Source organism: Budorcas taxicolor, chromosome 7, assembly GCF_023091745.1.
Source record: "Budorcas taxicolor isolate Tak-1 chromosome 7, Takin1.1, whole genome shotgun sequence".
Classification (NCBI taxonomy): Eukaryota; Metazoa; Chordata; class Mammalia; order Artiodactyla; family Bovidae; genus Budorcas; species Budorcas taxicolor.
The window spans coordinates 23,868,216-23,896,173 of record NC_068916.1 but is presented as its reverse complement, the minus strand read 5'-3'; the positions used below and the strand labels follow the sequence as shown (position 1 = coordinate 23,896,173).

Genomic DNA, 27,958 nt, shown 5'->3' with positions numbered 1-27,958 from the left:
CTTAATGCCATAAGGGTGGTGTCATCTGCATATCTGAAGTTATTGATATTTCTCCCAGCAATCTTGATTCCAGCTTGTGCTTCATCCAGTGGGGCGTTTTTCATGATGTACTCTGCATATAAGTTAAATAAGCAGGATGACAATATACAGCCTTGACGTACTCCTTTTCCTATTTGGAACCAGTCTGTTGTTCCATGTCCAGTTCTAACTGTTGCTTTCTGACCTGCATATAGGTTTCTCAAGAGGCAGGTCAGGTGGTCTGGTATCCCAGCTCTTTCAGAATTTTCCACAGTGTATTGTGATCCACACAGTCAAAGGCTTTGGCATAGTCAATAAAGCAGACATAGATGTTTTTCTGGAACTCTCTTGCTTTTTCAGTGATCCAGCAGAGGTTGACAATTTGATCTCTGGTTCCACTGCCTTTTCTAAAATCAGCTTGAACATCTGACATTCACGGTTCACGTACTATTGAAGCCTGGCTTGGAGAATTTTGAGCATTACTTTGCTAGCGTGTGAGATGAGTGCAGTTGTGTGGTAGTTTGAGCATTCTTTGGCATTGCCTTTCTTTGGGATTGGAATGCAAACTGACCTTGTCCAGTCCTGTGGCCACTGCTGAGTTTTCCAGATTTGCTGGCATATTGAGTGCAGCACTTTCACAGCATCATCTTTTAGGATTTAAGTAGCTCAACTGGAATTCCATCACCTCTCTAGTTCCCATTAGTCATGATGAAAATGTACCTACCCATAACAAATTCTGAAAACATAAAATTGTACTACTTTTATTCAAGGGAGATTCTGGCTATAGAGTATTTAAATATAGTTTTTTGATACATTATTGAGTTTGAATATTTCTTTTATGATATATATATATATGAAATAGCTTTCTAAAATGTTATAACAATATATGGTGAAAATCATTTTACTGCCATGGCCAAACACATTTCATTAATAATTTCAAATAAATTTCATGTAAATAATTTCATATAAATGTGTTGGGAATATAAATTGCCGTTAGGTATGTTGAAAACACATCTGTCCCATAACAAAAGAGTGTTTTGTAAAATTTTATTAGTCAGCCTCTACTGTATTTTGGCCCTATTCTAACTGCTCAACGTAAAGCAGTGAGCAGGAAAGAGAATGTGCTTCCATAGAGAGCTCGCATTACAGGGAAAAAGAAGTATCCAAAAAAGAAACAAAAAAGATAACTCATTGCTAGGGATTGTACTGTTACTTTCTTAGAGAGTGAGGTCACATATAAGAAATTTCAAGGACACTGTTTATAATAGTGATTATGTAATTTATTTTCTAAACCAGGGCACTTTAGAGAATTTAAAAGATGCTAAAATAATTTATGTAATTAAAATTTAATTAATGAAATATAGCTGATTTATGATATTGTTTCTGGTGTACAACATGGTGATTCAACAGTTTTATAGATTTTTCTCCATTTAATTACTGTAAAACATTTGCTATATCCCCTGTGCTGTAAAATATAGCCTGATAGCTTATTTATTTTATTCTTAGTGGTTTATACATATTAATTCCTTACCCCTATCTTGCCCCCAGTTCCTCTCCTCACTGGTAGCCACTAGTTTGTTCTTTATATCTGTGAGCCTATTTCTGATTTGTTTTATTCATTCATTTTATTTTATTTTTGATTCCACATGTAAGTGATAACATACAGTATTTGTCTTTACCTGTCTGACTTATTTCTCTAAGCATAATACCCACTGAGTCCATCTGTGTTGTTTCAAATGAAAAAATTTCATTCTCTTTATGGCCAATATTCTACAGTATGTGTATATATTTACACCACATCTTTATCCATTCATCTGTTCATGGCACATTGGTGGCTTCCATATCTTGACTATAGTAAATAATGCTACTGTGAACCATAGAGTGCATGTATCTTTTCAAAATGTTTTCATTTTCTTCAGATAAATACTAAGGAGTGGAATTGTTGGATTATATGGGAGTTCTACTTTTAGTTTTTTTGAGGAATCTCCATAAAGTTTTCTATATTGGCTGCACCAATTTACACCCCACCAACAGTGTACTTGGAGAAGGCGATGGCACCCCACTCCAGTACTCTTGCCTGGAAAATCCCATGGACAGAGGAGCCTGGTAGGCTGCAGTCCATGGGGTCGCTAGGAGTTGGACACGACTGAGCAACTTCACTTTCACTTTTCACTTTCATGCATTGGAGAAGGAAATGGCAACCCACTCCAGTGTTCTTGCCTGGAGAATCCCAGGGACAGGGGAGCCTGGTGGGCTGCCGTCTGTGGGGTCGCACAGAGTCAGACACGACTGAAGCGACTTAGCAGCAGCAGCAGCAACAGTGTACTTGGTTTCCCTTTTCTCCACATCCTTGCCAGTATTTGTTATTTGTAGACATTTTGATGATAGCCATTCTGACAGGTATGAGGTGTTGCCTCATTTTTCTTTTGATTTGCATTTCTCTGATGATTAGCGATGTTGAGCATGTTTTCATGTGCCTGTTGGCCATCTGTATGTCTTCTTTGGAAAAACATTTATTCAGGTCTTCTGCCCATTCTTTAACTGGATTTTTTTTTAAATTTTGACTTGATTTCTATATTTTGGATATTAACCCCTTATTGGTCATATCATTCGCAAATATTTTTCCTTCAGTATATATTTTTTTGGTATGCGGAGTGGCTTTCTTTGCTGTGCAAATGCTTATAAGTTTAATTAGTTCTCATTTGTTTGCTTTTGCTTACGTTTCCTTTGCCTTGGGGGGTAGATCTAGAAATTATTGCTGCAATTTATGTCAAAGAGTGCTCTGCCTAAGTTTTCTTCTAGGATTTTTATTGTTTCTGGTCTTATATTTAAGTCTTTAATCCATTCTGAGTTAATTTTTTTATATAATGTGAGAAAATGGTCTTATTCATCCTTTTACGTGTAGTTGTTCAGTTTTCAGAGCAACATTCATTGAAGAGACTATTTTTCCTCTACTGTATATCCTTACCTTTTTATTCTAATTTACCTAAGTGTGTGGGTTTACTTATGGATTTTTCCATTGATCTATATGCCTGTTTTTGTGCCAGCACAATATTGTTCTGTTTACTGAAGATTTGTAGCATGGTCTAAAGTCAGGTAGCATGATACTTCCAGCTTTATTCTTTGGTTATTATGGGTCTTTTGTGGTTCCATATAAATTGTAGGAATATTTGTTTTAGTTCTGTGAAAACTGTCATGAGTATTTTGATACAGATTACATTAAATCTATAGATTTATTTTGGTAGTATGGCAATTTTAGCAGTATTAATACTTCCAATTCATGAATATGAGTTAGCTTTCCATTTTTTTGTATCATCTTCAGCTTCCTTCATCAGTGTTATAAAGTCTTTGGAGTATAGGTCTTTCTCTTATTGTTTAAGTTTATTAAGTATTTTATAATTTTTTATGTGATTTTAAATGGGATGGTTTTCTTGCTTTCTCTTTCATTGTTAGCACTATAAAAAGCAACATATTTCTGAATATTAGACTTGTATCCTCCACCTTTACTGAACTCAATTTATTCTAATAATTTTTTGGTGGATATTTTACGGTTTTCTCTTCCTAGTATCATGTCAGCAATGACAGTTTTACTACTTTTTTTTTCTAATTTGAATACCTTTTCTTTGTCATGTCTGATTGCTGTGACTGAGACTTCCAATGTTATGTAAGATAGAAGTGGTGACAGTGTGCATCCTTCTTCATGATTTGAGAAGAAGAAACTTCAACTTTCTCCATTGACTATATTATCTGTGGCCATAAAATACCTTTATTATATTGAGATATGTTTGCTTTCTTTCAACTTTGATAAGAGTTTTAATCATGAATGGATGTTGAATTTATTGGATGCCTTTTCTGCATCTATTGAGATAATCCTGTGATCTTATCCTTTCTTTTGTTGGTGTCATGTATCACACTGGTTGATCTGTAGGGACTGAACCATCCTTGCATACCTGGAATACAGCTCACTAGATCATGGTGTATGATCCTTTTTGTATATTGTCAATTTGGCTGGCTGACATTTTGATGAGGATTTTGACATCAATATTTAATAGAAATATTGGCAAGTAATTTTCCTTTTTTGTAATTTCATTGTCTGGTTTTAGTATCAGGGTAATGTTGGCTTCATAAAATAAATTTGCGGGTGTTCCATCCTCTTCAGTTTTTTGGAATTGCTTGAGAAAAGGAAAAATTTAATTTTTAAATATTTACTTATTGACTACAAAATTAGTTTTATTATATGTGTGGATCTATAAGATACTTTTTTTCAACAATTATTTTTAAATATAATTTTCTTAAAATGAAACTAACATGCATTTATGTCCATGAAACCACTTTTTTAAATCAGTAATTATCCAACATTAAAAACAGCATAATTTAAATACTTATTCTTGACACATATTCATCTACTTTAATTAGTTTGAAAAATTATTAGTCTCTAATAGTATGTCACTGTTATTCAGCAGGTCTTATTTTTCCAGATAATTCAAATACTTTGAAAGTTTAATTTTATTGTTAGTAGTTTTGAAGATATTTGACATTTTTAATGAGCTCTTCTTTGAATACCATACTACTTTTAATGGAGAAAATATTCTCTCTATATATGGTTTTTTGTTTAACCTCCAAGCAATATTTGTTTCTAAATAGCTGATATTCTCAATTTTTATTATTTCCATATTAAAATTTACATATATTTTAACCCATGTATTTCTCCCAGTACTGCATTTTTGCTTCCTTTAGAATATCCTTTTTCAATAAAAAAATGTTCTTCAAGACTACTCTCATAAATTCTATTTATAATCCTTCTGAAATTTTACCAAATGCATATGTAAATCATAGGCCTTCTCATGTAAATTTTTTCAATTAAAAATAGAAATTCTGTTAAAAGATTCTTCCAACAAGTCAAGATAGCACACAAAATACAGCTATAAGAATTTCAGAATTAAATCTTATAAACTACTTGATCTTTCATCAGTCTTTTCACTTCCTCACTTATTCCTGTATAAATAATTTTTATTCTCTGATGTGCAAATTTGTCAATAAGTGTTGATAGGAATCAAAATAATGGCTGAGTGTTAAGTAAAGTAGTGAACAGAAAATTTTCTGTAGTTTGTATCTCATTGGAATAATCACTATAGAAATGAATCGTTTTATCAAAACTCATCAGTGGACATTTAAGATCTGTGTATTTTTCTGCATATAAATTTTACCATTATCAAAAAATTCAACCAAAACCACTCCGAACTATGTGCTCATATGAGAAAAGTTTAGAAAACACACAAGAATGATTTATATAGCCTAATATATCTGAAGAAGATGAGCCCTGGGATTACTTTGGAAGGAATGATGCTAAAGCTGAAATTCCAGTACTTTGGCCACCTCATGCGAAGTGTTGACTCATTGGAAAAGACTCTGATGCTGGGAGGGATTGGGGACAGGAGGAGAAGGGGACGACAGAGGATGAGATGGCTGGATGGCATCACTGACTTGATGGACGTGAATCTGAGTGAACTCCAGGAGCTGGTGATAGAGAGGGAGGTCTGGCCTGCTGCAATTCATGGGGTCGCAAAGAGTCAGACATGACTGAGCGACTGAACTGGACTGAATATATCTTGTAGAGATTAAAAATACATCACCTTAAAATAAGAATACATGTTTTATAAACGCATACTGGACATGGAACAACAGACTGATTCCAAATAGTAAGAGGAGTATGTCGAGGCTGTATATTGTCATCCTGCTTATTTAACTTCTGTGAAGAGTACATCATGAGAAATGCTGGGCTGGAGGGAGCACAAGCTGGAATCAAGATTGCTGGGAGAAATATCAATAACCTCAGATATGCAGATGACACCACCCTTATGGCATTAAGTGAAGAACTAAAGAGCCTCTTGATGAAAGTGAAAGAGGAGAGTGAAAAAGCTGGCTAAAAGCTCAACATTGAGAAAACTAAGATCATGGCATCTGGTCCCATCACTTCATGGCAAATAGATGGGGAAACAGTGGAAACAGTGTCAGACTTTAGTTTTTTGGGCTCCAAAATCACTGCAGATGGTGACTGCAGCCATGAAATTAAAAGATGCTTGCTCCTTGGAAGAAAAGCTATGACCAACCTGGACAGCATATTCAAAAGAAGGGACATTACTTTGCCAATAAAGATCTGTCTAGTCAAGGCTATGGATTTTCCAGTGGTCATGTATGGATGTGAGAGTTGGACTGTAAAGAAAGCTGAGTGCCAAATAATTGATGGTTTTGAACTGTGGTGTTGGAGAAGACTCTTGAGAGTCCCTTGGACTGCAAGGAGATCCAACCAGTCCATCCTAAAGGAGATCAGTCCTGAGTGTTCATTGGAAGGAGTGATGTTAAAGCTGAAACTCCAGTACTTAGGCCACCTGATGCGAAGAACTGACTCACTGGAAAAGACCTTAATGCTGGGAACGACAGAGGGCAGGAGAAGAAGGGGATGACAGAGGATGAGATGGCTGGATGGCATCACCGATTCAATGGACATGAGTTTGAGTAAATTCCAGGAATTGGTGATGGACAGGGAGGCCTGGCATGTTGGGATTCATGGGGTTGCAAAAAGTTGGACACGACTGAGTGACTGAACTGAACAAGAAAAACACAACACTCATGGTATAGAATGCTTGCTTGGTTGGGTGGCTTTGGTTGGAATGACATACAGGGGAAAACAATTGAACAATTAAAATAGAAGTTTTCTTACATTTTGCTTAAGATACAACCTTCTGGACAGAGGTCCAATGTTTAAAGAAAATATGTTATTAAAATTGTATGAACAATTTTTAAAAGAAGTTTCAGAAACATATTGAGAATTTGTCTATTATTCCAGTCTACTTGAGAGTAAAATTTCATGAAACTTGGAGTGTGAACATTCTTCTCAGTGTAATCAAAAGTCATAGTAGATCAATAGAATAACTCTTAGAAGATTCTAAAATACAAATGACTAATCTTTTTTAGTAAGAAAACAGAATGAGGAAAAATCTGTCAAACTATAACATGAAAATGTGGGATATCTAAATGACAGTTTTGTTTAAGCTTTCAGGCACTACTGAAGCACATTTCAACCTTAAGTGCTGATCCAGGCAGAGACCTTTGAAGTAAATTGTTTACATTGATTTGCAATCCAATAAGCCTTTGTAGTTAAGCTATACTCTTTGAATTTACAACCTTGCTTAATTCAGCAGAAAATTGTTCTGCCTGTTTCAGAGACCCATGTAGATGACTTGAGCACAATTAAAAGAATTAAACTTGTGATGTTGGTGAAGGAAGACCTGAGAATCCCTTTGATGACTAGCTGGACACACAGAGCAGTTGTTGCTTCTGAAGAACTGAATTTGACTGAAGGAGTCGAGAGGTCAGAAAGTATTTACCTCAGCACCTGACGCAGAATAGGCACCCAAACTCTCATTCCTATAAAACAGCAGCAAGGAAGTTTACCTCCACAAAAAGTCATCTTGAGTGAATGGATACAGAACTTAGATTCTTCTGGTGTTTAGGCACTTCTTAAGTGGCAATTTATGTACTTTGAAAAGATCCATTATGTCAGAGTAGCTTATAGCCTGTAGAATTTAAAAAGGGTTACAAGCAATATCCTAAGAATACCTAGAAGATAAGAAGCACAGCTTTTATGAAACCAAATGTGCTACTGGAAACATTTTTTTGAGTATTAAAATTTTCTTCAAATTTACCCTCCAAAAGATATGAAAGTGAAAGTTTTTCAGTCATGTCAGACTCTTTGTGACTCCATGGACAATACAGTCCATGGAATTCTTCAGGCTAGCATACTGAAAAGGGTAGCCTTTGCATTCTCCAGGAGATCTTTCTCACCCAGGGATCAATTGCAGGCAGATTCTTTACTAGCTGAGCCACCAGAGAAGCCCAACCTTCTAGTATTTCAAGATCAAGAGAATATACAAGGTCCTTCTTTTATCATTCCTGCAGTCCTTGGTGTACTTTTCATTCTTTTCATTCTGAAAAGTCATATTGAGAACCTTCTATGTACTAAAAGAAAGGCAGTTTGTAGAGAGCTGACTATGCCCACTCAGCAGCAGATAGCCCTGAGTCTAAACTCCAGGCCTTCCATTTACTAACCTCTTAAATAGAAATGCTAATAATAGTTGCCTCATAATGGTTGTTATGAGGGTTAATAAATCAGTGTGTGGAAAGTACTTAGAATCTGGCATGTGACAAACACTGAATAAATGTTAACTATAATTAGTATTTTGTTATTAATTCACAAATTTTCCACAATTCAAGAATGTAAGAGCAAAGCAAAGAATCTTTGATTTTTTAAGCAGGTACATACTTGAGTTATCCACTGGAATTTCCTTCAAATGTAAGAGATTCAGGAATTGAGAGATTAGGTAAATCTTCTGCTTTTTAACTTACAAAATTTCGGCTTACAGAAAATAACTGGTTTTTATCAGGTGATATCAATCCTTGATGCCATCAGTTTCAAGGCTTTTTTTTGTTTGTTTTTTGTCCCATCAAGAAAATTTACTGCTTTATCTGACAAAGATAATTTCTACCTTCTTGTAAGTTAGATCCTTTGAAACCATCCCTCCCTGACAAAGTGACCAATCATCGTCCACCAAATTTGACAAGGGTAATGTGACCTATGACTGGCGAGGCAGCCAGTGTATTAGCTGAATGTTAAAAAAAATAAATTAATAAAGGCTAAGTGATAGCATATTAAAAAGCAGAGACATTACTTTGCTAACAAAGGTCCGTCTAGTCAAGGCTATGGTTTTTCCTGTGGTCATGTATGGATGTGAGAGTTGGACTGTGAAGAAAGCTGAGCACTGAAGAATTGATGCTTTTGAATTGTGTTGGAGAAGACTCTTGAGAGTCCCTTGGACTGCAAAGAGATCCAACCAGTCCATTCTAAAGGAGATCAGTCCTGGGTGGTCATTGGAAGGACTGATGCTAAAGCTGAAGCTCCAGTACTTTTGTCCACCTCATGCGAAGAGTTGACTCATTGGAAGAGACTCTGATGCTGGGAGGAATTGGGGCAGGAGAAGAAGGGGATGACAGAGGATGAGATGGCTGGATGGCATCACCGACCTGATGGACATGAGTTTGGGTAGACTCCCGGTGTTGGTGATGGACAGGGAGGCCTGGCATGCTGCGATTCATGGGGTCACATAGAGTCGGACACGACTGAGCGACTGACCTGAACTGAAGTGATCTTTTATGTGGGAGTTAATATATAAATAATGGATGATAAAGGTGTATTTTACTCTGAGATCAGAAGCTGGCATCAGGTAAACCTGAGGCTGTCTGCAGTATGGCCTATAGTTCAACAACAAACTAATGCAAGAACACAAAATCCCCCAATCTGATTTTAAAAGGGCAGAACTGAATAGACTTTTTTCTAAAGAAGAAATACAGTAGGCCAACAGATACATGAAAAGGTGCTCAACATTACTAATCATCAAGGAAATGCAAATCAAATCCACAGTGAGCCATCACCTCCCACTTGTTAGACTGGCACATTTATTATCACAAAAGCAAGAAATAAGTGCTCAGAGTATGTGGATGAAAATGGACTAACTCTGGTGCCCTCTTGGTGGGAATGCAGATTGGTGCAGACCGTGGATAGCAATATAGAATATCCTCAAAAACTAACAATAGAACTAAATAACTAAATGGCAGTTCCACTTGTGGGTATATGTCAAAAGATTTGAAAACAGGATATCAAGCAAATACCTGCACTCCATTCTCATTGCGGTATTCTTATTCACAACCACCTGATGCTCTACAGTCCTCTGTGCTGTGTTACACAAGGAATAATTTTCTACATTAACTATGCTTTTCACTGGGATGAAGTTTGGGGCAGATTAGCTCTCTTTCACCATCACAGTTTGTAATTTTATATTGCCATTACGCAGAAGCCAACACGGCCTTTTAGGTTGGTAATTGGAGACAAGGATAAAATCTGTATGCCAGTTGCTAAGGAACATAAAATACTCAGATGATGCCTGGATTCAAAGTTCTGACTAATAAAAATTCTTGTCTTGGTTGTTAGGTAGCAGAGTTTGTAAAAGCAAAATTAATAGAGAACCAATAGAGTTTCAGGAGTTGAATTGTCAGAGAAATCTGAGGCAGGCATCCAAGGCCCTCTGATTGCTCAATACCTCTGCTGTTTTTTAGGCCATAAACCTGGCAGCAACAACATCTGGACTGCTGAACTGGCATGGTCAGCAGCAGTGGTAGTCTTTATAGCATACCTCTCTAGTGTCAGAAAGAGATATTTACAGTAAGCAGAGCAAGAGACAGCCAGTTAGGCAGAATAAGTAACTTGCACTACATCCAGAGTAGGAAACCTCTGCTTCTCGGGCCCATCTGGATATGATGTAGATCCTGGATCCAAATCACTACTACCAGGACCTATTCCTCCATTTCTAAATGAGAACTTCTCAGTCTTTCCTCCCATTGTGGTTTGAATTAATGGGATCCCAAGAAACCATTTCTGAATCTGTTCAATTAGAGAGCCTGAATTTGGAACTGGGTAGAGGAACATGTGGAGGAGAAGGCAATGGCACCCCACTCCAGTACTCTTGCCTAGAAAATCCTATGGTGGAGCAGCCTGGTAGACTGCAGTCCATGGGGTCGCTAACAGTTGGACACGACTGAGTGACTTCACTTTCACTTTTCACTTTCATGCATTGGAGAAGGAAATGGCAACCCACTCCAGTGTTCTTGCCTGGAGAATCCCAGGAACAGGGGAGCCTGGTGGGCTGCAGTTTCTGGGGTCACACAGAATCAGACACGACTGAAGTGACTTAGCAGAGGAACATATGTTATTGGATACTAACTAGATACTACTGGATAGAGAAACTGGTTGTTACCCTTTGATGAGGGAATAACTGTATCTTCATTTATACATTGAAGTTAGTTGGGACATTTTTTAAATTGCAGGTGTGCCTGTAAGGTTCAAGGAAGAAAGAGAAATTGAAAAGACACAATTTATACAGTTCAACATTTTCAGAAACAATCAGAACCCACACACAAATTAAGAAAATAGAATCAAAATCATAAGTATGTCAGTTCTTTCTCATATCATACATCAGTGGAATTCAAATTAAAATTCCATTAGGGATTACAATGAAACTTGACCAACTGATTTTATTTTATTATTATCTTTTTTAGGTTCTTTTTTTTTTCATTTTTAAAATTTATTTATTTTTATTTTACTTTACAATACTGTATTGATTTTGCCATACTTTGACATGAATCCGCCATGGGTGTACATGAGTTCCCAATCCTGAACCCCGCCTCCCACCTCTCTCCCCATATCATCTCTCTGGGTCATCCCAGTGCACCAGCCCCAAGCATCCTCTATCCTGTATCTAACCTAGACTGGTGATTCATTTCTTACATGATAGTATACATGTTTCAATCCCATTCTCCCAAATCATCCCACCCTCTCCCTTTCCCACAGAGTCCAAAAGACTGTTCTATACATCTGTGTCTCTTTTACTGTCTCACATACAGGGTTATCATTACCATCTTTCTAAATTCCATATATATGTGTTAGTATACTGTATTGGTGTTTTTCTTTCTGGCTTGCTTCACTCTGTATAATCGGCTCCAGTTTCATCCAACTGATTTTAAAAAAGAAAATAGTAAACTGTGTAAGAATGCCAAATTTTTCTCCATTAAAATAGGTAATAGCTTTATTTAAATATTGACATATGATAAATTGCAAATTTTAAGTGCATATTTTGATACATTTTGACATAGGTACATACCTGTGAATTAACCATCAAGACGAGGAACATATTCATCATCCAGAAAGGTTTCTTCCTTTCTAAAGTTTTGTCTCCCTCCCAAACCTCCCTACCCCTTGGTAAGTATAGATTTCTGTTGATAAATTGACTATTTCTTAGTACTTTAGAGATGTTGCTCCATTATGACCAGGTTCATATTGCTTCTGATGAGAAATATTTTGTCATCCTTATCTCTATTCGTTTGTATGTAATGTGTCTTTTTTCTCTGAGTGCTTTTAATATTTTTGCCTTTATCACTGGTTTTGAGCAGTTTGATCATGATGTGCTTTGGTGCCGTTTTTAAAATGTTTCTTTTGCCTTTGTAAGACTTCACGCTGTGCACTATACTGTTCACCAAATTAGTAAAAAATTGAGCCATTATTCTTCATATGTTTTTTCTGTACCCCCTGTTTCTTCTCTGCTTCTGGGACTTTAATCACACATATATTAGGTTGCTGGAAGTTGTCACATAGCTCGCTAATTCTCATCATTATTTTAGACTTTCCTCTCTCTTTTTCATATTCTATAATCTCTGTTGCTGTGTCTTCAAGTTCATCAATTATTTGTGCTGAAATATCCAGTCAGCCATCAATCCCATCCAGAGGATTTTTCATTTCTGACATAATAATTTTAAGCTCTAGGATTTTGGTTTGGAGTTTTTTTTGGATCTTTTTTTATATTTTCCATGTCTCTATTCAACATGCTCAGTTTTTTATTTAACTTATTAACCATGTGGAATATAGTTATGGCAACCAACTTAATATCACTGTTAATTTTAATATCTGTGTTTTTATTTGCTTTTTTTTTTTTTAAGGCAGAGGTTGCATCCATGTGTTTCACTTTTGTTCTCTGTGAGCGGGTGAAGGGATACAAGAAAAAGTATCCTGGTGAACAGAAGTAGGTTCAGCAGCTTCGGAGAGATGAGGACATCTTCCTCCATCTGGGCGATGGCCATCTGGTTAGACACGCCCTCAGTTTTGTGTTCTGCGTTAGAGTTGGGAGGGAGAAGTTCCACAGGCAAGTGGAGAAGCAGCAGGAAGGTGCTGTGTTGGGAAAAGAGCCCAGTCCTTCCACTAAGAGGGCCTCACTGGGTACAGCAAAAATATGTCATCACCCTTAGAGGACCCGGATGCCCGCTTCCCCTGCTTTACAACCTGTAGGCTCACCGGAATATCCAAAGACTTCTCCTAGCAATCTCCATACCACAGGAGGAGCTCTTGGTTCTGGTAGGTCTCCTTACAGCTTTCATAAAAGATCTGCCCTTGACATAGTGTGGCCACAAGGTTCTGCTCCAGCGGGAAATGGGCACAGCTGACATAGGATGTCCAGTTCCCTGTACCTCCTTTTCCATAAGTAAAGTGGCTCAAATGACCGTCTTCAAAGATCTCCCATGTATTAAGGAATTGTGCATCTTGACTTCGCTGGTGTTGACCACTTTATGCTGAAAGGTTCCAAACCTGATTCCTTTGGCCGCAAAGCTACTATAGAATACCCCCAAATCTGTGACTTCACTGAACTTCCATCTGCTGGAGGTGGAGACCTTCTGGTAGCTGAAGGGAGTCATTATTCTGAGGAAGAAAATCAGACCCGGAGCTGTCGGTGGGGATCAGGAGGCTGGAAGTTGTATGGTGCAAGTGGGCCGAAAGCTGCGGGCTGGGGATGACCCATTATAGAACTAAGTGCAGGTCTTCCTGGGTGAGGTGGTAGCGGTGAGATGCTTTCCCTTCGGTTCACGAGTTTGGGGCTGGAGAATTCCATGAACAGAGGAGCCTGGAGGGCTACAGTCCATGCGATCACAAAGCTAGACACAAGGACTGAGCAGCTAACACTTTGACTTTCCAGAGCTCACTGGGGGACTCAGGGGTGTCCCAAGTCTTCGCTGGTGGTGACTGCCATTCTGGAAGTATGCCACCTGCTTGGGGAGGTGGGGAATTGGGTACCAAGTCGGCAGCTTGCTGTACCAGGGCAGGTCATAGAGTGGCTCCCTTGGCAAGGCCCGGCCAGTGCGCACAGCAAGGGAGGTGCTGTCCAGAAGCCTATGTGGGCAGGGCCTGCAACTGCTGGAAGGGTTGGAAACCCTCCTCTTTGGAGGTCAGGGCGTTCCTGTAGTGGCCATAGTTGGGGGTGGAGGGTAAAGGTGCATAGTAGGCAGGTAGGTGTTGGGAGCTGCTCTGGAGCCAGTCAGGCAGGAAGCACCCCTTGTCCTAGGGTCCAGCCTCCCCTGGTGGCCACAGGGCCATCCCAGGCCATCCCAGCATGGTGAGTCCCTGCCCGGAAGGCTCGCCACCTCTGGTGTGCTGGGCTTTTCAGACCTTCTTGCTTGCTTTTGATTGGTGTTATTTCCCCCCTAATTTGGGGTTGTCTTTTCCTGGATTTTCCCAATGTCAAACATTGTGAATTTTGCCTTAAATGCTGGACATTTTTGCATTGATAACGTGTATGACTGACCTTTGTTCTGAGATGAAATTAAGTTACTTGGATTAGTTCCTACTTTTGAGACTTGCTAGTAACATAGTAGCGTTTGGGCTAACTATAGCCACTCAGTTCCCATTTCCATCATCTCAGGTCAGGAAATCGTCCAGGCTCTGCCTTGGTTTTCCCTCCCTGTTCTGTTGCCTGGAACATTCAAGGTCATAAAGCTGTGACAGTTGTAAGCCTAAATTCATTTCCTTTCTCTCAGTGATCATTTTCCTTTTTCAATGTCTTGAAGACTATAGTTTGTGTATTTTGTACAGTGTTTCTTCTGGGAGAGTAAATCCAGTCTCTGTTCTGCTGCAGCTGCTAAGTCACTTCAGTCGTGTCCGACTCTGTACGACCCCATAGACGGCAGCCCACCAGGCTCCCCCGTCCCTGTTCTAGCTCAGTTTAAAGTAGAAAGCAACTGAGATGTTTTAGAGCAAAATGTTTGAGAGAATTTGCTCTAATATAAAATAATTAAAGCACTGGTTATTTGGTACAGATGTAAAAAACATCACTTTGACAGAAAGTGAGCTATCTATATGGAAAGTTAGTTATAAAAATAATTTTAACTCTTTTGAATTGACAGAGAACCTTTAAGCTACCTAAAGGTAGTGCTGGAAATTCTGATAAATATTTGGCAAAACCACAGTTAAAGATCTTCTTCACTTGAGTCGTAAAAATAAATTCTAGTTGGATTAAAGTTCTGAAACATAAAATTATTACTTTTAAAGAAAATAAATCAAAATAATCTGGGGACTCTGAGTTATGGAAGCTCTCTGTAAACCAAAATTAGAAGCCATAAAGTTAAATTGGTAAATTTGACTATATAACATTTTTTAAGTCTCTACAACCAATACACTTCACTATAAGCAGTGTTAGAAAGCAAGTGACAGATGAAAAAGAATATACAAACAGAGAACACTAGATTAATAGTAAAATATGTAAATAGATAGCCAAATAATGAAAATCACAGGCTAATGGAAAACAGGGAAGAAAATATAAACACAATTTATACAATTTCTTGTTATATACCCAGTTTTAATATTATACTTCAGAAGAAGGAATAAACGAGTATTTTCTTTGCAGTATTGTTTATTACTGTAAAATTGGAAGCAGCCTATATTTCCATTAGTGGGAAAATAAACTGCAAATAGATTATGGTATATACAGCCCTGACATACTATATATCAGGTTTGAAAATGACATGGCAAACTCTCGAAGGGACTTATTGTGGTGGGTGAGAGGGAGAGGGATGGAAGCAATTTTTATATTACATGAAGTGTGACTTTTCTGTGAAAAACACAAAGATATGCATGCATACATCAACATTGTATGTTTCTCCTCATTCCTTGTAATAATTGTGTAAATAATGCTGAACAAACACTTAAATGAATTGTATATTTGGAAGGAAGTATGTATATAGCAGTTTGTGTGTGCATGCAAGGGGGCCGGTCAGTGGAATGCAGTGGGTACCTGCTGTTCCTGTAGCACAGTATCCCTTCTTCTTTTTCCAGTTTATAGAGTCTTTTAGTTCCTTTTTTGTTTTATTTTGTTTCATTTTCCTTAAACTAGTTGAAATTGAGTTTGTATCACTTGCAACTGAACAAATTCTTAATTTTCTCACAAGGGCATTTTTTTGTTCTGTTGTTCATTTTGTTTTAAAAAGTACATAAAAACAGCATGTTACTGTATAAACTCCTGCTTCTCTTCAAGAAATGAGTCACTAACCATGTATGGGGCAAAATTTTAATATCATGGAATTAGAGGGTAGATTGGGAAAGGAATAGTGCTTGGGAAATTTGCTTTTAGAAATGTATTCATGATTAAATAAGAAGATTTTGTTTCTATATTATGTGGGTGAGGATACAGATCTGAGCTATATGGAATTAAAATGATATACTAATAAATTTAAAGGTGTTAGGTAGTTAGAATAGGAAAAAGAAATCCAAAATGGTGGTGACTAAAAGACAAAGAAGGGAGAAGCCTGCAAAAATGAAACAAAGGAAGGTCCGAGGACCAGAGTGAGAACTTCAGGTGAAACAAACACACCCCCTTCTTGGCCAGCCCAATTTGCATAGGGCAGGCTCAAGGGGTGGTGGGGAGGAGACAAACATAGAAAAAGAAGGAAGCCAAAATGGATTGAGGCCTCTTTTGGGTCAGTCTGCCCTCATGCCTGAGGTTGTATTTTCCTTTGTTTGCCAAATAAAACCGAGCTGTAACACTGGTCTGCTGCTTCAAACTTTTGCTGCAGTGAGACAGAACCAAGGAAATTACACACACCCCCAACATATCTGGTGCCATGACTCAGATTTAACCTGGCTGAAACAACCTCAGTTTGGCCCCCGCGAGGCAGAGGCCAAGCACAGCAGAAGCTCAACTTTGTGAAAGCTCCCGCATTGGAAGCTGAACACAAAGAAAACCCAGTGCAGAGAAAGTGACAAGAAGCCCAGCATGCCGGAAACCAGGACTGCAATAACAAATTTGGCATCAAGCTCACACAGCTCAGTCTCAGATTCCAGTAGACCTCCGGTTAAGGTAGGAGGTCCTTGCTCATATGGCTGGAAGGACATACGGCTAGCAAAATCTTAATTCCTTTACAATCTCTTGATTCTTGTTTCTCGAACCCCCTGCAAACAGGCAGGTGGCAGTGGGTGCAGTGAGGGACTCTGGCAGGGGTTACTCCCCAATGTGTCCCGAAGACTCTACTATCTGCTGCTACTTAGTAGCTGTTGCCCAAGCGGGTGAGGGTTCCTCTTTCCATAATCTTCTTTGTGCCGAGGATCAGGCCAATGAAAATTGTGAGCACAGGTCAGGTACTTAGCAGATTTTCTGGCAGATTATGAAGGCGATTCCTTGGCATGTTTTTCTCACTGCGTTTTCCTCCCGTCCTTCAGCTCCTCTCTCTGTCTGTGCCACTGCTTACAAGATATTGGGCAGGTCATCATCTTTCCTGAAGGGGAAAAGTTGTGTTTGAAACTGTTTACCTATGATTAGGACCCAAACCCATGTGGCAGGGATACTGTGCTATGCTTAGTCACTTAGTCGTATTCTACTGGGTCTTGAGCCCAGCCAAAACCCTCAGTGCCTGATTTTAGGATCGAATGAAGCTCAGGTTCTTGATGTCTCGTTGCAAAAAAAATTCAGAAACACAGCGATAGGTAAGAGGTGGATTTGTTCGGATTCAGAGAGAAGCACACTCCAAGAGTGTGGGCCATCACAGAGGGCGAGTGCGATGGCCGTGGAATGTGGTGTGGTTAGTTTTTTATGGGCTGGGTGATTTCATATGCTAATGTGTGGAAGGTTCATTCCAACTCCTTTTGACCGTGTCTTGGAACTGTCCTGGCACCTCTGGTTGTGTCATTTAGCTTGCAGATTGAGGATCAAGGTTTAGTTGAATTTGCCTGGTCATCTTGGACCCATTTGATTTTAATCAGTTTCTGTTATGCCCTTAGGCTATGTCATTCTTTCAAAAGTTGTGCCCTGCCCTCTTCCCTCCTATTTCATCCTCTTTTCCTGAGCCCCTTCCAGGCCCACAGTGTTTCCTCTGCAGTCTTCTGGAGGGACAACTGTAAAATAGCTGGCCCTCGGGAGGGACATACTATATAATATTCAACCCCTCTAGATATTCAGGCCTTCATCTTCCATGTTTCCTACATGTCCAACAACAGCATCTCTCAGTGAACCCTCTAGTGCAGGTGCCAGGCACACAGTGCCTGCTAGAAGTCCACCTGTTGGTGGTATCCCTTCAAGGGCAATTGGGCTTCCAGGGATAATGTTTGCCACTTGGGAATTAGCCCTTGCAGGCAGGCCATTCGGGCCCAAACCCTTACTACCCTTCTCCTAAAGTCACAAACATACCCCCCAGATCAAATCTCCGCTCCACTTTTATTGAAATTCTGGTCTGTTGTCTCTTATCGATTTGTTCCTAAGCCACTTCCTAACTCCCACAGCCAGGACCCTGCCCCCTTGTAGACAGCATCGCTCCACCCCACTTATTATTAAAATCCTCTTAATGCCCCTAACAGGACCAGATAACCCACCCCTTTGTCATTACTTCTGTTATTACCTAAAGTGGGTCTATGACAATAAAATGTTTACCATTGGAAACACCCTAACCTGCTCTTGTGGAGGACTAGAAAAGTCAGTTACCTACATTCCTTCAGAGCAATAAGAGGATAAGGCTTATGGCTGTTGCACCAGGTTCCCAGTCTCAGGACACAGGCTTGGATTGCTTTACATCATGGTATCTATTTCCATCCGTGGTGGACAAACTAGCAACGAGTAAGATTACACCCCCTTAATTCTGTCCAGCACTAGTCACACTGGAGACCTTGGGGATGCCCAACTCTGGCGTGGGGGGTCCCAGGAGGTTGACCTGCCTTGACCTGTCTAGGGATCTGGTCCTCAGGAGGTTGTCATGCCTCAACCTGTTTGGGGATCCACCTGTCCAGAGGTCCCAGGAGGTCGACATGCCTTGATCTGCCTAGGGACCCAATTCTTGGGAGGCTGACATGCCTCAACCTGCCTAGGGATTTGATCTCCAGGAAATTGTCATGCCTCAACCTGTCTGGGGATCTGCACCCTGACTCAGGGACGCTCAGCTCTCAGGTTGCAACAGTACTGGGTAGGATAAGCTTCAGAAAGACTCACCCCTAAGGAAGTCCACCCATGGAAATAGAAGGATGCCTGTTAGTTGTGGGACTGTACCTGGTCTCAGCAGTAACTCAGAAGCCCAACAAGAATCCCATTGCCTTTCTGGAATGTCTAAAAGAGGCCCTTCAAAGTTTACCAGTCTGGACTTAGACTCTTATGAGGGACAGCTGATTTTAAGGGACAAATTCCTGTCCCAGTGTGCATCAGACATCAGGATAAAGTTACAACAGCTACAGCAGCAGGGCCTTGCTGCCTCTTTAGATGACAGCCACCAATACCTTTTATAACAGAGAACAGGAGAGGGAGGCCAAGGCCCAGGAAAGGGAGAGAAGGAAAGAGACAAGGCCTACCCAGATGCTGGCCGCCTTCCAGGGAAGTCCTATGGCAAACCTCAAGTCCTTGAAGGACAGGCACAAGGCAAATGCCTAATCTGTATACAGGCCAAAGAGTGTCCAAACCATGGCAAGTCTCCTTAAATGGCTTGCTACAAAGGCCATCAACTGGCACATTGGGCAGCACTCTGCCCTTGGGACCCAAAAGCCTCAAGGTCAAGCGCCAAGCCTTCCCTCACAGTGGTTCAACAGGACTGAAGTGGCCCACTCCAGCCAGCCCGCCTGTCACAGATAACCATCACAGGGCTGGAGCCAAGGGTACAACTGCATGTGGTAGGTCGATCAGAGAATTTCTTGTTTGACACAGGGGCTACCTACTGTGTCCTGACCTCCTTCTCCAGAGCCTTCTCCTCCCAAACCTGTACCATTTTGGGTGCTACAGGAAAGACAGTTACAAAAAGATGCACCAAAGCACTTTGTTGTTGGGATGGACAAATATTTTCCCACCAGTTTCTGGTGGTCCCTGAGTGTCCTACTCCTTTATTGGAAAGAGATCTTTCCCTGCCTTTGAAATCTTGAAGCTACTGCAGTCCTGATAGAAGATGCTTTAAAACTCTCTGAGGGGCAAACTATTTTTGCCAGCCACCAAGTAAAACAACTCCTGAATCAGAGAGGCCATTTATGGATGTCTGATAAAAGGATCCTCAGATATCAAGTAGTGCTGATGGAAAATCCAGGCCTGACTATATCCCCTTGTGAGGTTCTTTTTTTCTTAATATAAATTTATTTATTTTAATTGGAGATTAATTACTTTACAATATTGTATTGGTTTTGCCATACATCAACATGAATCTGCCACACCCTTGTGAGGTTCTTAACCCAGCTATGTTCCTGCCTACCCCTGAGGGCTCTCTCCCCTTTTACTCTTGCCCAGAAACTTTGGGCCACTGTAAAAAACCCCGAGAGGGATTGTCAGAAGATCCTCTGACCAATCCTGAGGAAATCTGGTACACTGATGGAAGCAGCTTTGTTTTGGATGGAAAAAGAAGAGCCGGGTATGCAGTAGTCTCCAACTTTGAGACCATAGAAGCTAAACCTTTGCCACCAGGTACTTCAGCCCAGTTGGCTGAGCTCATAGCCTTGACTTGAGCTCTAGAGCTGGGAAAAGGAAAAAGAGTAGCCATTTACACTGACTCCAAGGATGCCTTTATGGTGCTGTAGGCACATGCTGCTATTTGGAAAGAAAGAGGCCACTTGACCATGTGAGGGTCCCCAATCAAATATGGTGATCAAAGCCTTAGGCTCTTGGAGGCAGCCCATCTGCCAGCCGAGGTTTCAGCCTCCCACTGCAAAGGACACCCGAAAGGGAACACAGGAGTGGCACGAGGGAACCAAGCAGCTGATCAGGCAGCTAGGAGAGCAGCATCACAGAACCATGACCTAATAGGGGCTGCCACCTTAGTTCCACAGACTAATTTGCCAGAAACTGCTTCATATCCTGAAGGTGAGACTCTTAAAGCTATGAGTGAGGGCTTTCAAGATCATAATGGGGTGTTCCAACAGGAGGACTCCCTTTTCTGCCTGGGAACCTCCAATGGAAGTTGGTTAACTCCTTACATGCTGCCACTCCAAAAATTACTAGGAAGGTCCTTCAGAGGAACAGGCCTCCAAATGACTATAATGCAAATGGTCTCCTCTTATTCCACTTGCCAGTTAAACAACCTCCAAGGAGCTTGAAGACCCCAGCTAGCCCAGCCCATCCAGTGGCATGGGACCTACCCAGGAAAGGACTGGCAGATGGACTTCACCCAGATGCCAGTTTCTCAAGGGTATAAATGCATACCAGTCATGATAGATACATTCACAGGATGGACTGAAGGCTTTCCCACTCAGACTGAAAAGGCTGAGGAAGTGGTAAAAAAAACTGCTCCATGAAATCTTTCCAAGATTTGGTCTGCCCAGATCATTACAAATTGAAAATGGGACATCATTTACTTCTAAGGTCGCCCAAGGGGTCTCTACAGTATTGGGCATTACTTACTATCTCCAACTGGCTGGAGGCCTCAGTCTCCAGGAAAAGTAGAAAGAGCCAACCAGTTCTTAAAATCAGCGATAAAACAGATAACCCAGGAGACCTCCCTGGGATAGAAGGAGGCTCTGCGATTCATGGGGTCTCAAAGAGTCGGACACGACTGAGTGACTGAACTGAACTGAACCACCAACAGCTCTCCTCTGCACCCATACTGCCCCTAAGGAGCAGGCTGGTCTTAGTCCTCATGAGACGCCATATGGGAGACCTTTGGTTTATGTCAGTGACCTCTTCCCAGATCCAAAGGCTTAGACCCTCTGGTCTTAAACCATGGCCATTGGGCAGTTCCAACAGGATATATGCTTGTGGAATGTCAACCAGGACTCAAAAGATTCTAAAGAGCCATCGCTATATGCTCCAGGGACTCAAGTCCTAATTAAAGTCTGGAAAGATGGGTCCCCAAAGGCTCAACTCCAGCTCGTGTGGAAGGGCCCCTACCCTGCAATACTTTCTACCCCTCCAGCAGTCAAGGTACCAGGACATGACTCCTGGAATCACTACTCATGAGTCAAGCCATGGAAGAAAAGAGAAGAGGACACTCTACACCTGTGAGCCCCTGGGAGATCTCAGATACCTATTCAGAACCGAAAATGAGTGCCATTCTAATGAACACCCCCAAAATTAAGTTTCTGGGGATAGGATTTCTCAGGATAGCTCTAAAGAGCCAACGCAACTTGGCAGGGGGTCGTCCTCTAAAATAAGAGATAGATCTCCTGATTCCTAAACAAGGAGAGACTTGAGCCATCTTGAATGAGACGTGTTGTTTCTGGGTAAATACCTCCAGCTATGTTAAAGAAAGTCTCACAGTCCTCAAGAAAAACATTTAGATCCTATGGGATCTCAAAGAATGAGCTGAAGAGTTCTCATTGTGTGGTGTGGGAAAACCAACAAATCACACTTTTTTTTTTTTTGCTCCATCTTGAATTTAGAACCAATTGAGAAATAAGACATGGAAAAGAGAGTGACAGAGATCAAATACTGGCTTTAGTATTAATAAAGCTAATTAGGGACTGTGACTTTCATTTGCTGACCAAAAGATTTGCTAAAACTTACCAAGGGAAACTTTGAGTTAACCAGATATACTGACCTGGGATAACTGTCCTGAGTGGGAAAAAAAGAAAATTAATCCCCAGAGCCCATAGATGTTTAATAGATGAGCTCTGCTAATTAAAATACATGAATCAATGCTTGTCATACCCTGGCCCAGTCAACCACAAACACTTCTTCTATAGGAGGTGAAATAAAGAAGGGATGAGCAAAGAGGATTGGGTATTACAGGGATGAAGAAAGAAGACTGGGTATTATAGAGTTATTGTGATTCTGTATGGGAAAACAAAACCAGAGGAATGAAGGTTCCTTCCTAACCATATTAGTCATTACAGGAAACCTCTGTAGAGACCAAGTACATATCTAACTGTTGCTGTACGCTACAATCAAGATAGTTTTAACTTAGTGGCCAAAAATCTGTGATTATCACTTATGCCTATATAGAAAGTGATGTAATCATCCTTAGAATATAAAAAATGAACTATTAAGACACATTAATCAGCAGTTTGGTGGTCTGTATAAGCATTGAAGTATTAATCATTTCTGCCTTTCAAATAGACTTTATTTAATGATCTGATCCCAAACTTCCTAAAATGTGCATTTCTGCTATAGTTAGTACTGAGTAACTCTAAGGAACTATGCAGAAACAACAACGACAAAAGCAGTTCTGATATGTACACTCCGCAAACCAGAAAACGTGGCCTTTTTTCCAGGCTAAAATTTAAAATATATTATTATAAGGTTGATATGTGAGCAACTGGGAAAGGAAACAGGATCATTAAAGCCAGCATGGCCTCATTAAAACAAGTTATGTCAGAGTAACTACAGTTTTTTTCTTTTTCTTTTTTCCCTGACAAGGTTACAATTGGTTATAGAACTGCTTGGCTTCCCTTGTAGCTCAGTTGGTAAAGAATTTGCCTGCAATGCAGGAGACCTGGGTTCGATCCCTGGGTTGGGAAGATCCCCTGGAGAAGGAAATGGCAACCCACTCCAGTATCCTTGCCTGGAAAATCTCATGGACAGAGGAACCTGGTAGATTGCAGTCTATGGGGTCACAAAGAGTCGGGCATGACTGAGCGACTAACACACACACACACACATAAAGACAATAATAATAGAAATAATAATTGAAAGGAAAACAACAAAAATTACAATGTTCACTTTTCTTTGAGTTCTTATCGCATAAATTAATAGATTTAAGCTTGGGAAAAATGCTGCCTAATACATAACAACACCTGAAATAAAATAAGCTATTTCAGGACTGTTGCATTGTTTTAGAAGAAGCTTTAGATAAAATATACTGGGTGTTTCCCAGGTGGCACAGTGGTAAAAGAATCCGTCTGCCAGTGTAGAAGATGTAAGAGACTCGGATTTGATTCCTGGGCCGGGAAGATCCCCTGGAGTGGAAAATGACAACCCGCTCCAGTATTCTTGCCTGGAAAAATTGCACGGGCAGAGGAGCTTGGGTGGCTACAGTACATGGGATTGCAAAGAGTCGGACATGACTGAGCAACTGAGCACATATACACAGGGTGCTATAGGCTAAATATTTTTGTGCCCCTGAAGTTCAAACATTGAAATCCTAATGCCCAATGTTATAGTTAGTATTAGGGGTCGGCGCCTTTGAGAGGTGATTAAATCATGGGGGCAGATCCCTCATGAATGAAATTAATGCACTTAAAAAATGAGTTCCCTTGCCTCTTCTGCCAAGTGAGGACAGAGGGAAAAGTTGATAGCCTGCAAACTGGAAGGGGGCTTTCACCAGGTACAGAACGTGCCAGCTCCCTGATCTTGGACTTTCCAACCTCCACAACTGTAAGAAATAAATTTCTTATTGTTTATAAGTTGTTTATAAATTACACAGTTTATGATATTTTGTTATAGTTGCCCAAACTATAACATTTTGGAAAGTTTTCAATATTGTCTAAACTGATTAAATGGTGAACTTGTAACTGAGTTGATATCAGAAGAATTTAGTGTAAAGAAATGTTTTCAGTGACATAGAAAATGTCTGTGATCTAGATTTTTTTTTATTAAACATTTTCATTAATGATTTTCTGAAGGCACATCTATTCATTACTAGATGAAGTAAAAGAGAAGGGTAGCAAATCAGGATCCCAAAGATTTTGTTATTCTAGAGTAGGCTAAATAGAATGAAATCAAATACAATAGGTAGATTGAAGAACAGTGTGCTCAAGTGAAAAAGACACACAGAACACTGTCCATGTGCATTAGGTGGGGAAGCATTAGTTAGCATCAGTGTTAGAGGCCTTAGATACTAGATGAAAAGAAAGCTTATGAGTCAAAGTGTCAGATGACTTGTCAGTAAAACAGAGCAGCCCTGTGTTTCACCAAATTCGAATTTGTTATATATGTTAGAGGTACAGAATGAGCATCAGTTGAAAGAGGTTGAGGGAAAACCAATTTTTGCTCAGTCACTAAAATTGATCTTTCTAATGATCAGTTGGAGCTAACCAAAGGGGGATGCTCAGCCTTGAGAAACAGTTTAGTCTCAATCTTTGGAGAATTTTCAGCAATAGCCTGAGATCCTGTAGAGTCAGTTTCATAATCAGAGATAACCAACAGAAGGGGAGGTTGTTGAGAAAATATGAATAGCTAGAACCCTCTCCTGGAACCCAGGCATCTCATCTGGATTTTCTTTTTTTATTTTCTCACTTTTCTTCTTTTTTCAACGGTGTTCCTGCTGATAACCCAGGCTTGAGTATTTGATCTTGACTATTTCAAGACTATGTTCATTTATTATGGATCAAACAGGACTTTCCTAAGCACCTAACACTCTTGATTGAGATCTGAAACAAAAGTATTAAAGAGGAGTAAGATGGCTGTTCCAGGCTGATGGAGTAGCAGGCACTAAAGCTTTGTGATGCAAAGAGCAGAATAGGAGAAGTAATTCAGTGAAAGCCAGGGTGACCAGAAATGGGAGCACGAAGGAGAAAATAGTGAGATGAGACTGAAGAGGTATATAGGAATAAGACCACCTATGGCCTTGCAGCTCTTAATAATTTTGATATTTTTCTAAGAACAGTGGGAAGCCACTGAGCAGTACCAAATAGCAGAGCGACATGATTCTGTTATAGTTTTGAATGGATTATTCATATCTTCAGGGTGGTAAGAAAATAAGAGAGGGACAAAAGATGATACCAGAAATTCAGGTAGGAGGCTGTCTCAGAATCAAAGACTCTTAATCTCAATTAAGAGATTAATGTTATCTGGCAAAGTAATAGAGGACATGGGAAGAAGTAGATACATTCAAAAGATATTTATAAATTAATGCCAACAGGATTATTCAATATTAAGACAGTAAACAACAGTATTCAACAGTAAAAGGTTGAATACAGGATTGGAATAGTAGGAAATTTCAAGAATATGTCATTTATTTATGGAGTCACTACCATTTGCTGGGCATTCTTCAGTAGCTGAGGATATACCAGTGAACAGGATTGACAAGGTCTCTGCTCTTGTGAAGCTTACACTCCAATGGAAGAGACAAATAGATAAACAAGAAATGAATAAAATATATGAAAATGATATTTATTTTGAGGAAAATAAAATGTAATAATAATAGTGGCTGAAGAAATATTTTTACTTAGAAATGTCTAGGGAGTAGGTAAGAGTTAAGGTGAAATATTAATTACAAAAATGACCCAGTCACAAGAAATAGAGTTGGAGTATTCCAGATCACAATAAAAAAGCCAATGAAGATGCTCTAATTAAAAAAAGAAAAAGAAAAAACCTAATATCATCAAGTAAATAAAGGCCACTTTGTCTGAAAACTGGTGAACGAAAGAGTAATAGAAGAAATGAAGTTGGAGAGGCAGGCATGGCTAAATTGTGTCAGACCTGGTGTACCAAGTTCAACAGCTTACATTTTATACAGTGCCTAGGGAAAGGCATAAAATTGTTTTGAAAAGCATGGTGATTAGATTCCATTTGCAGATGGAAGATGATGGTGGTGACTAGTATGTCATTGATGAGGATGGAGAAAACAAATATACTTTTCAGGTTGTTTTTGAGGTAAACAAGGAAGGATTTACTGTTGGGTTAGATATTGATTATCAAGAAAGAGATCCCTCTCTGTTTTTGGTTGAACAACTGCATAGGTCATGTTCTTAGATGAAAGGAATAGACCTGGGGAGGAATAGATTTTCCAAGGATAGAAGGGAGAGAAAAGAATTTTTGATCATCCAAAATTTTGTTTGTTTTTTTTAAGATACCTATTAAATATCCATGTGTACATGCAATTTTGATGAGGGTTGGGAATATTCTCTCATTTGCACACATAGATAGTGGTTCCATTTATTCAGAAATGAAATTCCGTCTAAAGGATGACTGAATGACAACTTGTGGTCCAGTGGGGTGAAAGTGTCAGTGGCTTAGTCACGTGTGCCTCTTAGTGACCCTGTGGACTGGAGCCCACCAGGCTCCTCTTGTCCATGAAATTCTCCAGGCAAGAATACTGGAGTGGGTTGCCATTCCCTTCTGCAGGGGATCTTCCTGACCCAGGGATCGAACTCTGTTCTCCTGCATTGCAGGGAGATTCTTTACCCTCTGAGCCACTGGGGAAGCCTAGTCCAATGTGACACTAAGTAACAAAAGCAAAGTATTATAAGCTACTGAATTCATCAGCCGCCGCCCTCCTATAGTGCTTTTGTCATTCCTGGAGAAAGAAGGCTACTGTTTCTTTGGAGATGTTAACTTACCCTTTCTATTAATTAATTTCTCCTCTAACCTTTGTTGGGGCTTCTCATGTGGCACAGAATCCACCTGCCAATGCAGGAGACACAAGAAATGCGGGTTTGATCCATGGGTTGGGAAGATACCCAGAGGAGGAAGTGGCAACCCTCTCCAGTATTCTTGCCTGAAAATTCCATGGACAGAGGTGGGCTACAGTCCATGTGTCAGACACGGCAGAGCATGCACACACACACACACACACACACACACACACACACACACCAGTTATTATTTCTTTATTTCTGCTTACTTTAGTCTCTCTGGTTTCTTAGTGTCTTATGTAGAAGTTTAGGTTATTGATTTGGATCTTCCTTAACATAGGCATATAGCTCTACATTTCTTTCTAAGCATTGTATTTGTTGTAGGAGAAGGCAATGGCACCCCACTCCAGTACTCCTGCCTGGAAAATCCCATGGACAGAGGAGCCTGGTAGGCTGTAGTCCATGGGGTCGCTGAGGGTCGGACACAACTGAGCAACTTCACTTTGACTTTTCACTTTCATGCATTGGAGAAGGAAATGGCAACCCACTCCAGTGTTCTTGCCTGGAGAATCCCAGAGACGGGGGAGCCTGGTGGGCTGCTGTCTATGGGGTTGCACAGAGTTGGACACGACTGAAGTGACTTAGCAGTAGCAGTATTTGTTGTGTACACAATGTATTTGTGTATTTGTTGTGTCTTGTTTTATCTCAGTGTATTTTTCTGATTTCCCTTCTGAGTTCTTTTTTAACCCGTTGGTTATTTAGGAGTGTGTTGTTTAAACATATTAATGAGTTTTCCAAATTTCCTCTTACTACTGATTTCTAATTCCATTCCAT

General features: G+C 39.9%; 1 pseudogene; it reads right to left on the bottom strand.

Annotated features, from left to right (window-relative positions):
* Positions 1-12,880: 12,880 nt before the first annotated feature.
* LOC128050962 (PR domain zinc finger protein 14-like) lies at positions 12,881-14,047 on the bottom strand (annotated as a pseudogene).
* Between the last annotated feature and the right edge of the window lie 13,911 nt (positions 14,048-27,958).